The following is a 13,394-nucleotide window of genomic DNA, read 5'->3' on the forward strand; positions in this document are numbered from 1 at the left end:
CCACGCCTTTAAACGTCTCTGCTTCCACATCACCTGTGGAGTCAAACACGTAAACAAGGCTTTTTTGTAAGCTTGGCCTAGAACGAGCGTTCACGTTTGGTTCATGTTTTCAAACATCAAAATTAAGCACATAAATACACAGGGAACTGATTGTCTTCTCCAGCCGTTGGTGTGTTCAAATGTCATTCTCAATTTGCTTCCACCCACTGCAGCATTCAGCTCTGAGCCATGGGTCAGCCCACTTCATCCATTGGCGGTCTTGCCCTGTGAGTGAGGGCATTTTTGCCGGATTGTATGGGCAAAGCTGTCAAAAAAGGAGTGCACTTCAGTGCCAGGACTGTGTTGCCGGGGCCGCAGGGCAACTTCTTTATTATTTAGTTTTTGGCAGTTTTTCTGTCTATTGCATGTTTGCAAAAAGAAAAAAAATAGAAGAAAAGCATTCCACTTTATTTTGCATGGCAAAAACTTTCTCTTTCCTTGTATCCTGGTACCTTCACTGGCCATTGATATAACCTTGCAACATTTTTTTGGGTCAGTTACATGGTGATGCGGTCGCGGCCCATGTATTGAGGGATAGAAGATCTAGGAACCTCTATCAATTTATCTCAAACACGAGAAGGGGTTTGGTGTCTGAAACGTGGGGACCGCCTTGGCCTGTGGAACATGGATGAATAGCAGTCTACAGTCTATGTTTATTTAAGGAATCGATATTGATGCCCACATTGTATATAATTTCGATCAATATTTGATACTGGGTATCTGCTCCTGTTTTGAGACAGATTTTAATCTATCTGTGGGGAGTTTGGACCAGAGTTATTCGGCCATATACTCCTAGAGCACTTTGGGTGTACCTTAAATATTCAGATTTTAATTTTGCCGTCGGGACATTGGACCAGAGACTTCTCGGCCGATGTTTTCTACATCCTTAGAGTAGATTGAGAATGCTCTAAAGACTTGCATTGCCAGGAACATAACCTGGAAAGAAATTAAAATTTTATTCCGGGAGTCATACATTATCCTGAAGGTGTTTTTTTTTTAATCAAACTACAACCCAGTGAAACGCGTCAAGGCTTTTAATGTATAGAAACTTGTTACTAGGGTATCTGCAAGTTTATGAAATTATATAAAGCATTCTAACTTGGCAGATAATTCAATAGTCATGGGTGGCCATATACAATGTTATGAACATCTTTGTATGTCTTCTTTTCTCTCCCGTTTTCTGTGTACAATTATTGTGTATTTGATTATTTGTTTGTTACAAATTTCATTGGTTTTTATTTTATGAATTGTGATTGCCTGCTTATTTGCCTATGACATTTTTAGGTATTTTGTAGATAAAAAAATTTTAATTTCTTTTTTAACATTGTATTTTATTCTGAAATAAACAAATTATCTAAATTTCTTAATTTTGGAACGTTTATGCTCTGGTGATGCAGTATGGATATGTGAGGTGTCTGTAATTGATGTGTTTGATTTGGCAAAAGAGGACATTTTTTCTGACTTCAGCTACCATCATGGCCAGGTCTTGAGGATTTTCTAAAAAGGTTTTTTTTTTGTTTAATTACTGTCATCGGTAGTGTGGCTAAAATTGACATGTATGTTTGGTACAGAGAGGTTTGAGGACCCCGTGGCATGGTTTGCATACTTTGGAGACTTTCTGCTGGTTTGTGAATCCAGGCTAGAGATCCACAAACCCTGCAGTAGAATTGTCACTTTAAAAATGTTGACTTCTTGGGTAGATCCTTTGATGCCCCCGCTTACTTAGTCACAGGGTGCTTTTTCTGCCACCTTAGCTCGCCGTAATGTTTTTTCTTTTATCAGGACATATTCCCTTATGTTCACTTGCTCCAATAGGGGCCACAACATATTTTTCTGAAGTGCTTTATGCTCACTCTCTCAATTGCTGAGGGGGGAAAACTCACTCACTCTCATACACACACTCACTCACAGACACGCAGACACACACACACACTTTCTCTAAATCTCTCTCACACACACACACTAACTCTCACTTACACAGTAACTCTCTCACTTACACATTCTCTAATTCTCTCACACACTCACACAAACTCTCTCTCATACACTCTCTCACACTCTCTAACTTTCTCTCTCATACACACTCTCTTTAACTCTCTTTCTCTCTCTCTGGAGTTACATTTAGGACAAGCCTTTTTTTCCCCTAATAATATGGATGTATCTTCACAAAACATTCCCCAAAAAAGTTAATCCACCTTGATTCCTTTACATAAATGTTTCTTGATCCGTCTGGCGGGAGGCCAGAGAAAAGGGAAAGGGTTCCCAAAATGTTGATTTCCCGTAGGAAACTTTGCTCTCTGATATAGGAAAAAAAGAAAGTAAGTTCATCAAATTTGTCAGAAAGTTAGAACTTTGCGCAGACCATATTGTTTGTGATTTTGTATCCATCTGTTCAGCTGTTTTTGAGAAATTAGTATTAAAGAAGGGCTCAGATTGGACTTGAAGGGAACAAAAAGTTAGGTATGTCTGGATGATTGGTCTCTCTGGAGTCTCACTTTACCATACATTATTTTAAAAAAGCCCTTCTGATTGGTTGAAGTAGCCTTGTCACCATTCAACCATTTTGGTACTGTGGTTCTGGTAGTGAATGATCTCGTGGGCTGGTAGAAACTGAAAAGAAAATGTTGTGGCCACCATTACAGGACTTGAGGAGTCTGTACCGGTGCCCTGAAATAGTTTTTAAAAAAGGGTAAGAGGGCAGGGTAGATGTCAGCTGAATATGATTGAAAACAAGAAATTCAGAGAAAAAACCTAAGGTTTTCAAATCACGCATTATCTTGCCTGAGATCATTGATCAAGAACTGGTTCAGCACTGTGACCAACCAACTTATAATAAAGGAGAAACTCTAGACCTCATTATCTCGAAAGGGCAGACCATCACATTGGATACCATTACCCCTTGTCTTTGGACCAATCACCACTGCATCCTCTTTTATATTAACAGCGAGGTGTCGATGAGGAAGGCTCAACTGACAAAATAAAAGATCTGGAAAAGGGACCTCAGATCAAAAACTCAGATGAACTAGCTGCCCGCTGTAAATCTGCCCTCTCCTCCCAAGATGACATGGTTGAGGTTCAGCCGCTCACCGACTCCTACAACTCGACCATCTCCCACATCATGGATGACATTGCACCATTCAAACAAAAAAATGCATCAACAAAACGATCCAAACCTTGGTACAATGTCAATTTAAACACTGAATGCCGCAACCTTAGAGCAGTTGAATGTTCCTGTAGATCCAAACCCTCCTCGGACCAAATAAAACTCCTTAGAGATGCTAGGAGCCTCTACAACAAACAAATCAAGAGAGCTAAGGAAGACTACTTCAGACACCAACTTGATCAAGCTGCTAACTGCCCCAAGAGACTCTTCAAATTGGTCAAACAGCAATCAGTTGTAGGTCCAAACCACCTGTCTCTGGAGGCACCGAGAAATCAAGACTTATCACCATTGACCTCGCCTCTAAGAAGGCTCTACTGCCATCCTCCGCCTCCGCAGCACCCCTTGACCTCTTTCAAAAGCGCAAGAGCTAACCACTTGATGAGGACACTTAGAAACATCAAACCATGCCTTCCACAATCTGATTTTAAGCAGGTGGTCCAAGCGCTTGTTTTGCCGAGGCTAAACTACGGCAGCGCTACGCTGTGTGGCCTTCCCAAATACACCCTGGCTCCATTAAGGGCATCACTGAATGCTGCAGCTAGACTGGTTACAGGCACCAAACGAAATGAGCACATATCCCCAGGCCTAAAATCTCTTAAATGGTTGCCTTGCGAAGCTTGAATTCAGTTAAAAATTGCCGTTCTGGCGCACAAAGCCCTTCATTTCAAAACTCCAAGGTACCTAACGCAAAAGCTTGAATTACCCTAAGGCAGTAGAGCCTCAAGAAGCATGAACACTTTCCTCTTGAAACCTCTCATCCTGAGCAAAAAGAGAACTTGTCACCAAGCCTTCTCCGGCACTGCCCCAAAAGATATGGAACTCTTCCACCGGAAATATGCATAATCTCCTCAACGACTGCTTTCAAACTGGAAGCCAAAAGTATCTTAATTTGGATGCTAATGACAAGGTCAGCTCGTCATGGAGTGCCCATGCATTTCAATGGAAATCTAGCATAAATCGCTGACATGCCATAGCATCCAAGTGGTTATGAATACATTCTTACTCTAATTGAACTAGGTTCACCTGCTCGAAGCGATTGATCCTACAACCGTTCTATCATTTGACACTGCTCTCCTCTACCGCATGCCCCACTTCGTAGACTGCTATATACCTGGTCTATGTACTCTTCTCCTTGACTCAATTGTCCTGTAATTATGCGATCATTCTTGTTTCCTATTCTTACCTGATGTCGATATTGCATTCATGTCCTTCCTTCCATCCTATTGTAAAGCGCTCTGATATCCCTCGGGATGTTGTTTGTGCTATATAAAACTTTATAAATGAATAAATAAAGGTTAAAGTGATGTTATAGTTGGGTATGGTAATACATTCTTAGCTGATGTAAAAAAAAAGCCCTAAAATTTACTAAAAAAAAACAAAGGTTGAAGTTACATTATAGTAGTTGAACTGTAATAAAAACGAATATTTAAAAACTAAAAAAAAATGAAATTCACAAGTTATTTTACTGAGCTAATGTGTCTCACCCCACCATCATTGCACTGAATGTTAAAGTACATACATAGTTGATGTCATAAGCGATAACATAATCCAGTCATTGTGACGGCATATTATAGGGTTTGTGGACTTTAATTAATTCAGCATGGTACACCTGTGACCAATTTTATATCACCAGTCACGTGATAATGGACATAACCTTTGACTTAGCATATCTTTCAAGTCACCCACACAGGGTGCATGTTTCCCTATTTTGTTTTGTCAGCTCTTTCCCAAAAAAGTTTGAGGGTGATCATCAAGTTCGGGTCAAGAAACAAAGGGGGTGGACAAAAATATTATTTTTTTGCATGTTAAGTCCTTTAGGAAATTTTAGAAAGTGATACACAAAAAATACCTGAACAGAATTACACCAAATGTGGCAGAAAGTTAGAACTTTGCTCAAAAAGCCTGCTTTTCATGATTTGGTATAAATTTGTTCAGTCGGTTTAAATAAATTTGTGTTTAAAGACATGCCGGGCATGGGCTTCAAAGAGTTAAACAAAAAAAAAAAGTAGGTATATCTAGACAGTTGCTCCTGTGGGAGTCCTGTGGTACAGTAAATTCAAAATTAAAAAATGAGCGATCTGATTGTCTGAGGGTATGTTTTTTTCCTATCCACCATTTCAGTTCCGAGGGATCTGATTGGCTGACTTCAACAGAAAGGTTGCAGCTGCCATTACAGGACTCAGGCTCTGTATCCGATCCCATGGTGTGCACGGCTGAGGACATGCATAGTCGAGTGTTGGCTGCCTTCAAGGGGTTAAGTGTGTTACAGCAAAATAAAAATTGGAAAAATCTTGAAGTGGGTATCTGCAGGGGGTTGGCTGCTCATTCGGGGGGGAGTGAGGTGGGTGGTTGGCACATAGTTTGGCTGCAGGGCAGGCCTCGTGGCCAAGCCTAGGCCATGCATGGCCAAAGGGCATGTGCGATGGGAGTTTGGCCTCCTGTGGGGGCTAGATGCAGGGCTGGCCAAAGGCCATGCACATTGAAGTGCCTAACGCCATGCTTCTCACTGGTGAAGCATATATTAGTCTTTATGTGGACAAAGGTTCTAATAGCCTTACAGCCTGCCATAGTGGATTATAACAACCATTCAAAATCGCATCCCTTACTATAGGCCCTTGTCTCTGGCTCAGACATGGAACACTACAGCAAGTCTTTATTGTCTGATATAGATCTTTACAGCGGACTGTAATATATTGTTTTCCAATAAAACAGGCATGACAAACAATTTTTTAAAACATTTTAAACCAGTAAAGGCGGTTCTCCCAAAAACCTTTTTTCAATTTTTATTTTTTAAAGATTTCCACTTTTTCTTTTTTTGGGGCAAATCAATCTAAAAAAAATGAATTCCATTTTGGGTACATTACTTTTTCTGCAATTTTGACTCATAAGAACTTGATTTTTTATAGCTTGATTACTTGGCTCACTTAGACTAATAACTTCATGGTAAAAAGTGAAGGCACAGTGGCAAAACAGGGACCTGAGTATTCTTCTCACTTTGGAGAACAGCTTACGGTACAATGGCTTGAGGAAGTGTTGCATCTTACTAAGGTGCAGATGACAAGGAGGCCCTCTTGTCCTCGTACCGGCATCTTTTGGCAGCATTAAACTGTGAATGCCATGCTTTCTGATGCCTCTGCATCCCTGAGGTGCTGGAGCGGGATTTTCTGTACTGGGGCTGAAGGTTTTCTTGCATAAGTTGCAAGGCGCAGTCTTGGCCAGCACCTTTTTATCTCAATCTCTGATACAGAATGACTGCCACACAATGGACATATGTGGACCCCTTGTTTCCTCCTGTGTCTCCTCATGCTATTGCTTCTTACTCCCTGAGTCCGTTTTTTAGGCTGTGTCCACAAAACCAAAAAAACAACAAGTATGTGGGATGGAAAACGGCCGTTACAAGCAAAGGTTAATGTTACGGTATAATGAGGTTGTGATGCCACAGAAAAGGAATTGAACATTTATAAAGATTTTTTTTTAATTCACCATTTATATTTATTTAGCGAACTAACTGTAATGTATGCCCCCACGATGCATTGCTTCTGAGTTCACATAGTATGTCACTCATGACATGTTAAATGACATCATTGATGATATGACTGACAAAATCATCCAAACCACTGTTATGCAAATTAGTCTATGAAATGGTAGTTCACTTTAAAAATCAAACTATGTACTGAAGGACCTAAAGAAATATACCATAGATTGACTATGTATATGTGTGTTCATACTAATAAATAGTGTAGTATTTCGGAGAAGTCTTATTTAGCATGGTTAACGTTATATAGTGCACACTTTAGGTGCAAGTTAAGTTTTAAGTCAAACTGTGCTTACTTTAAACAATGGAGAATAATATGTGTTGCAGACCTGTTTCATGTAGATTGCAGCTTAAATCAAACTCATGCTAGCAAAATAAACATTCTTCACCTGGGATTTCTGTGCACATGCTGAGTTGTCAAGCGGTGCATTTGAGCATTTCTATATCATTTGGAAATGTATAAAGTGCTGATATTGATTTTGAGAAGTTTATTGAAAAGTCTGAGACAGTATACATTGTTGAAGAATGTGTAATGAATGTGCGATTCACTTACAAGCTGTTGAAATCACAGTTTATTTGTAAGCATTGTTCAAATGGTTTTTATGCCATTCTACATATTTCAGCAATGTGTGTAGAGTACTTTTGCAAACCTTGTAAGGTTGTCTATAGGGCTTGATTGTACATGCATTATCATTGGCTAATAGATAGACGTGAAGCTACTGACTTAAAATTCCATGCCAAATAACATATTTAACAGCCAGTTCACATTAAGATAAATAATAACAAAACACTATTTTGGATGGTATTCAAAGTTTAATAAATTGTTGATTGTATTAGTATCTAGAGATCCATTATGTTCATAACACACCTGAACACCACAAAAAATAGCTCAATAACAGCTAGATATGGGTGATTGCTATGATATGCTTCATGTCTTGCATACTGCAAAATTGTATGCACATTACAAATAGAGAGGGGATAAAAAATTAAGACTAGGTGTAGTTTGCTAAATACTTTGTTTTCCAAAAGCTATATAGAAACTGTCACTTTTTGGTTCATGCAGTCAGTGTTGTCATTTGAGATGTCATTTGAAATGGCACCAGTGATGTAGTCAATGATGTTATTTATCAACTTGTCATAAGTGATGTAATACTTGAGGTTAAAAGCAGTGGCTAGCAGGGGCATAAGTTATAGTTAGCGCACTAAATTAGAACTGGTGAATTTCAGTGTTTTTTTGTTGTTTTTTAAATGTTACGTTTTGTGTGGCTTAAAACGTAACTATAACATCACTATAACCTTTGTTGTTTTAGCAGAAAATAATATTTTAGTGTTCTAAGCTGATGAAATACATATGTTGAAGAAACATATAAATATTTTAGTTTTAAGGAATATTTTTACGCAACATGTGATGCATGGTTCAGATCCTATTTTTTTATATCTTGACATGCGCTTTAACACTTCAAGTCAACCCAACATATGGCTCAGCCATTTACCTCTTTATGAATTTGCTTGCGTGAGGAACTCTGTTTGCTTCTAAATATTATCTCCTATTCAGAAACTCTACTAAATAATCACTATTGCCGACACACAGCCTCTAGTAGTCTAATCAGTAGTTGAATACCATTTGGAAATTAACACAATGATGGTTAAAATGGTTAATCTTGTATTTTAATTATGTAAGCACTTCTTTTAAATATTCAAATTCTACCAGCACATGGCAAATTCCCTTCTTACAACTTTTTAAATGAGCACAACAATGTAATATTTGTAAGTGGTTAGTGTTCTTTGACAGATTAAAAAAATCTGAACTGAAACGGACACTTGAAAGAGAACTTTCAATGTTTTTAGACCTGGATGTTCTTTCCTTTCCTTTAACGAGGAGCCGAAGTTTTCACAGCGGCCATATTGGGGGTGTTGAAGCGCTCTGCCGCGCTCTAGCTGAGTATAAAAGGGGCTTCCCTGTTCCCGGCATCAGACTTAGCAGTGCGATTTTCACCCTCCTGAGGCGGAAGCCGGAGGTCCTCCCCTACAGACTTTACAGTGAATGTTTTAACTTTACCTCCTGCATTGTGCTTGATTTAAAAAGCGTCTGCATTTTATTTTCGTGTTTGGCATTCCAGCTTGATTGACTAAGCGCTTTACCCTGCCAGATATCCTTTCTCTTCCTTCCGCTACCCGGGCCACTCTCAGCTGAGTATAGACGCTGAGAGATCGGTCCCGAGGAGCCGAAGTTTTCACAGCGGCCATATTGGGGGTGTTTAAGCGCTCTGCCGCGCTCTAGTATAAAAGGGGACCGCCTCCCTCCACGTAGCGGACGCGATCTGCGGACGCGCCGGACTCTCGCCGGAGTCATGCTAGAGTCCTGCCCGTCTGCGCCCGTCAGCGCCAAGGAAGCGCTGGCGGCTGGTCAGGCTGCCCGATTCCCCCTCCAACGCACAGGTAATTTTCTTTACCCCCTACAGACACTGACTTTGGCCAAACCCCCGTCCTTGCCTTGCCATCATATTTATCCCCCTGAGCGCACCCTAGAAGCCGCCGTCTGTCAGTGCTCTGACATTCCGGCCGCACGCAATAAATGCTCTAAGCCAACTAATTGACCAGGTAGGTTATTTTTACAACAAAGTCTGGTACCACTTACCAAATTAATCTAAGTGGACACACTTGTGGTTTAGTATTTTTACTTATTTTTTCGTTTTTAGCAGTACATTTCATGAATGGCTGAAGAAGGGTACAATCAAATAGCAACGAAATTCACATAAAGTATATGCTTATTAGACATAAACTGTACAATCACCGTGAGTGAAACATATTTACAAATATACAGTTAATACAAACACAACAGTAAAAAACGAGAAATGCCTATCCTCATTAAATGTTCAAGGCACCAGTCCTAGTATCTAACCTACAAGCCAGCAGGAAGCCTTTTAGATGTAATTATTAACCTGCTAGCTTGCCTATACTGGAATGCACCAATTTCTAGGGTCAAAAAATCAGGTTAAATTAATCTTAAATAGAGCTCCTGATATGCCCTTCGTGTAAATTCTTCCAGTATCGTGCCAACGCGTTTCGAACCCACACGATATTCTGGGGTTCTCCTCAGGACCTGGACTGGAAACTTGTCCTGTACTGAACTGTGGCGTGTTTGACACTGTATTCCTTCTTGTCAGGGAAACTGCGATTCTGTAGGCGGGATTTTCAGTGTTCACCCTTGTTTAATGTCTCCTCGCAGAGGTCGCTCGCGTATAACTCAGCGATATCTCTCCAGCGCCTGCCGGTCGGATATTCATTCGCCGCCTCTGTCTCACGAACTGCTTACAATCTGGCGCCACAAACTGATGTCAGACGCCAAATTGTAAGCAGTTCGTGAGACAGAGGCGGCGAATGAATATCCGACCGGCAGGCGCTGGAGAGATATCGCTGAGTTATACGCGAGCGACCTCTGCGAGGAGACATTAAACAAGGGTGAACACTGAAAATCCCGCCTACAGAATCGCAGTTTCCCTGACAAGAAGGAATACAGTGTCAAACACGCCACAGTTCAGTACAGGACAAGTTTCCAGTCCAGGTCCTGAGGAGAACCCCAGAATATCGTGTGGGTTCGAAACGCGTTGGCACGATACTGGAAGAATTTACACGAAGGGCATATCAGGAGCTCTATTTAAGATTAATTTAACCTGATTTTTTGACCCTAGAAATTGGTGCATTCCAGTATAGGCAAGCTAGCAGGTTAATAATTACATCTAAAAGGCTTCCTGCTGGCTTGTAGGTTAGATACTAGGACTGGTGCCTTGAACATTTAATGAGGATAGGCATTTCTCGTTTTTTACTGTTGTGTTTGTATTAATTGTATATTTGTAAATATGTTTCACTCACGGTGATTGTACAGTTTATGTCTAATAAGCATATACTTTATGTGAATTTCGTTGCTATTTGATTGTACCCTTCTTCAGCCATTCATGAAATGTACTGCTAAAAACGAAAAAATAAGTAAAAATACTAAACCACAAGTGTGTCCACTTAGATTAATTTGGTAAGTGGTACCAGACTTTGTTGTAAAAATAACCTACCTGGTCAACTGTTTCTTTGTTGTCTTAGTTAGAGTGGTCTAGGCCAGATAGTGTACAGACCCAAGCCTTATTTGTTTCTCCTAAGCCAACTAATAACATCCCCTCCCGAACGACCATAGAGAATGGGTTCTTGATCAATGTCAGATCTTTGATTAAGAACAATATTGCCTTTAGGGATTTTGTCTCCGAGAGAAAGCCTCTCTCTGTATTCATTACGGAGGCCTGGGCTACCGATCATTCCGGACCAGACCTTTTGAACGCCATTCCGGAGGGCTACTCCCTTACCAGATTGGACAGAGAAAGTTGAAGGGGGGGTGGGATTGGGATTTTACATAGAACTGCAGTCAGATGCAAAACTGAACATTTATCATCACCCACTGATCCCTATCAGGCTCTTTTCTTCGCCTTGAATCCCTCCCCCTCTATCACCTTCGCCGGAATCTTGATCTATAGGCCTCCTGGTCCTAGGTCAGAATTTTGTCAGAACCTTATAAAGGTTCTAGAGCCCTATTTAGACAGACCCAACTTTACCATCTTGGGGGATTTTAATTTTCACCTTGAGAAGGACAATTCCACTGATACTGCCCTCCTGTTGGACCTACTTGCCTCGTGCGGCCTGTGCCGGCGGTACTCATATAGCCGGACACACCCTGGACAGGGTCTTCACCAACGACCCCAGGGTACGGACAGGGACCCCCCTCCCTCTCTCCTGGTCAGACCATATGGCCATTCCCTTGGATTTCACATAATCTAATTCCATCCCAGCCTCGGCAGCCACCAGTAAGTGGGGTTTTAAAAGAAACTTTAAGGGGATAAATTGTGACACTTTAGCTCCCCTGCTATCCAACCATTGCCCACCATCTGCAAGGAGCACTCATAGTGCTGCGCTTGACCTGCACCACTCTATCCTGAAGGCAGTAGATATACTGGCCCCTGTCAAGCCACACTACTCTGCCAGAAAACGTCCCTCGGCGCCCTGGTTTTCTGACACCCTTAGGTAGGGATGCAGAAGGCAGGGAAGAGCTTGGAGAACTCATTTAAATCCAGATGAAAAGCAAAAGCAAAAGACCCTTCTTAAAGAAGACAAATCCGCTGTGCTTGCGGAAAAGAAACAACACTTCTCTAAGCTGACCACCTCCCTTAGCTCCACCAGGGAGTTGTTTAAAACCGTGGACTCCCTGTCAGCCCTGCAATCCCCAGACCCCATTGTGCCATCTCAAGAGCTTTCCGACCAGATTTCCACTTTTTTTTCATGCAAAGATAGCTGATATCTATTCCAGTCTTGAAGCTCTTAATCAGGACCTAGAACTTCTGACTACTTCTGTTCCTCCGTCTGTGGATATAGTTCCCCCTGCATCATCGCATGGCACTCTTAACAACTTCCCTCAGCTTACACTAGAACAACTCAATCTGTACCTAGATAAGCTGAAGCCGGGCTCTCCTCTGGATCCCTGCCCTTTAAAGACTCTTAAGGAATGCAGAATTGTCCTTCTCCCCGCCTTTCTTGAAGTTATCAATCTCTCAATTCTGGAAGGTGTCTTTCCCACATCCTGGAAAATGGCCATATTTAAGCCCCTCCTCAAAAAAGCCTCACTGGACCCTGGTATCTTAAAAAACGTTCGGCCCATTTCACTGCTTCCTGCCCCCGCCAAAATGCTAGAGGCCCATCTTAACATCCATTTGAGTGCCTTTCTGGAGAACGCCAGCCTTCTTGATCGCTCTCAACACGGCTTCCGCAGAGTGCATAGCACCGAGTCCGCTCTCACAGTTGTCACTAATAACATCCGTGCTAAGGTCGACAGTGGCCAGACTACCCTTCTGGTCCTGCTCGACCTTACAGCCTCTTTTGACACCCTATCTCCCTCCATCTTAGTCAATCGCCTCATGGAGATAGGAGTGAACGGTCCGGCGCTCAGCCTATTGAAATCCTTTCTGGATGACCGTGTACAAAGGGTCAAGCTGGGCGACTTTCTCTCACCAGCAAAACCGGTTCAGTGTGGGGTTCCTCAGGGGTCTTCCCTGAGCCACACACTTTTTAGCATTTATGTAACACCGCTCGCCAGACTCGTAAGATCTTATGGGCTCGAAGCTGTATCCTATGCCGACGATACCCAGATCATGGTCTCCATCTCCCATTCAGCCGAAATCACAGCCCAGAATTTCAGAAGCTGCATGGAGGCAGTAGCCGGCTGGATGGTGAGGAATTTCCTCAAATTGAATGGGGAAAAAACTGAGGTGTTGATCTTTGGAGGCAAGGAAGAAATATGGTCAAATGATTGGTGGCCTCCCGCTCTTGGGGTCTGTCCTGAGCCCTCCCAGTCCGCTCAAAATCTGGGTGTCATCTTTGACAATAAACTCTCCTTTGACAAACAGGTCAGCAGGACTATCTCCACTTGTTGTGGAGCTCTCAGAACCCTGAGGAAGCTGGTGCACTCTCTTTCCCCAGAAGCCCGGAAAACTGTTGCGGTAGCACTAATCTCCTCCAGGTTAGACTACTGCAACGCACTGTATTTGGGTATCAATAAACGTCAGGTACAACACCTGCAATTGATACAAAATGCAGCTGTCCGGTTTGTCGCTGATGCCCCCAGAC

At 41.9% G+C, this 13,394-nt stretch overlaps 1 protein-coding gene across 2 annotated transcripts in view; it reads left to right on the forward strand.

The window, feature by feature from the left end:
- DENND1B (DENN domain containing 1B) overlaps positions 1 to 13,394 on the forward strand; it is a 1,337,878-nt gene that overhangs the window by 438,923 nt on the left and 885,561 nt on the right. The window lies entirely within an intron of this gene.

Source organism: Lissotriton helveticus, chromosome 1_1 (genome assembly GCF_964261635.1).
Source record: "Lissotriton helveticus chromosome 1_1, aLisHel1.1, whole genome shotgun sequence".
In the NCBI taxonomy this organism is placed as follows: Eukaryota; Metazoa; Chordata; class Amphibia; order Caudata; family Salamandridae; genus Lissotriton; species Lissotriton helveticus.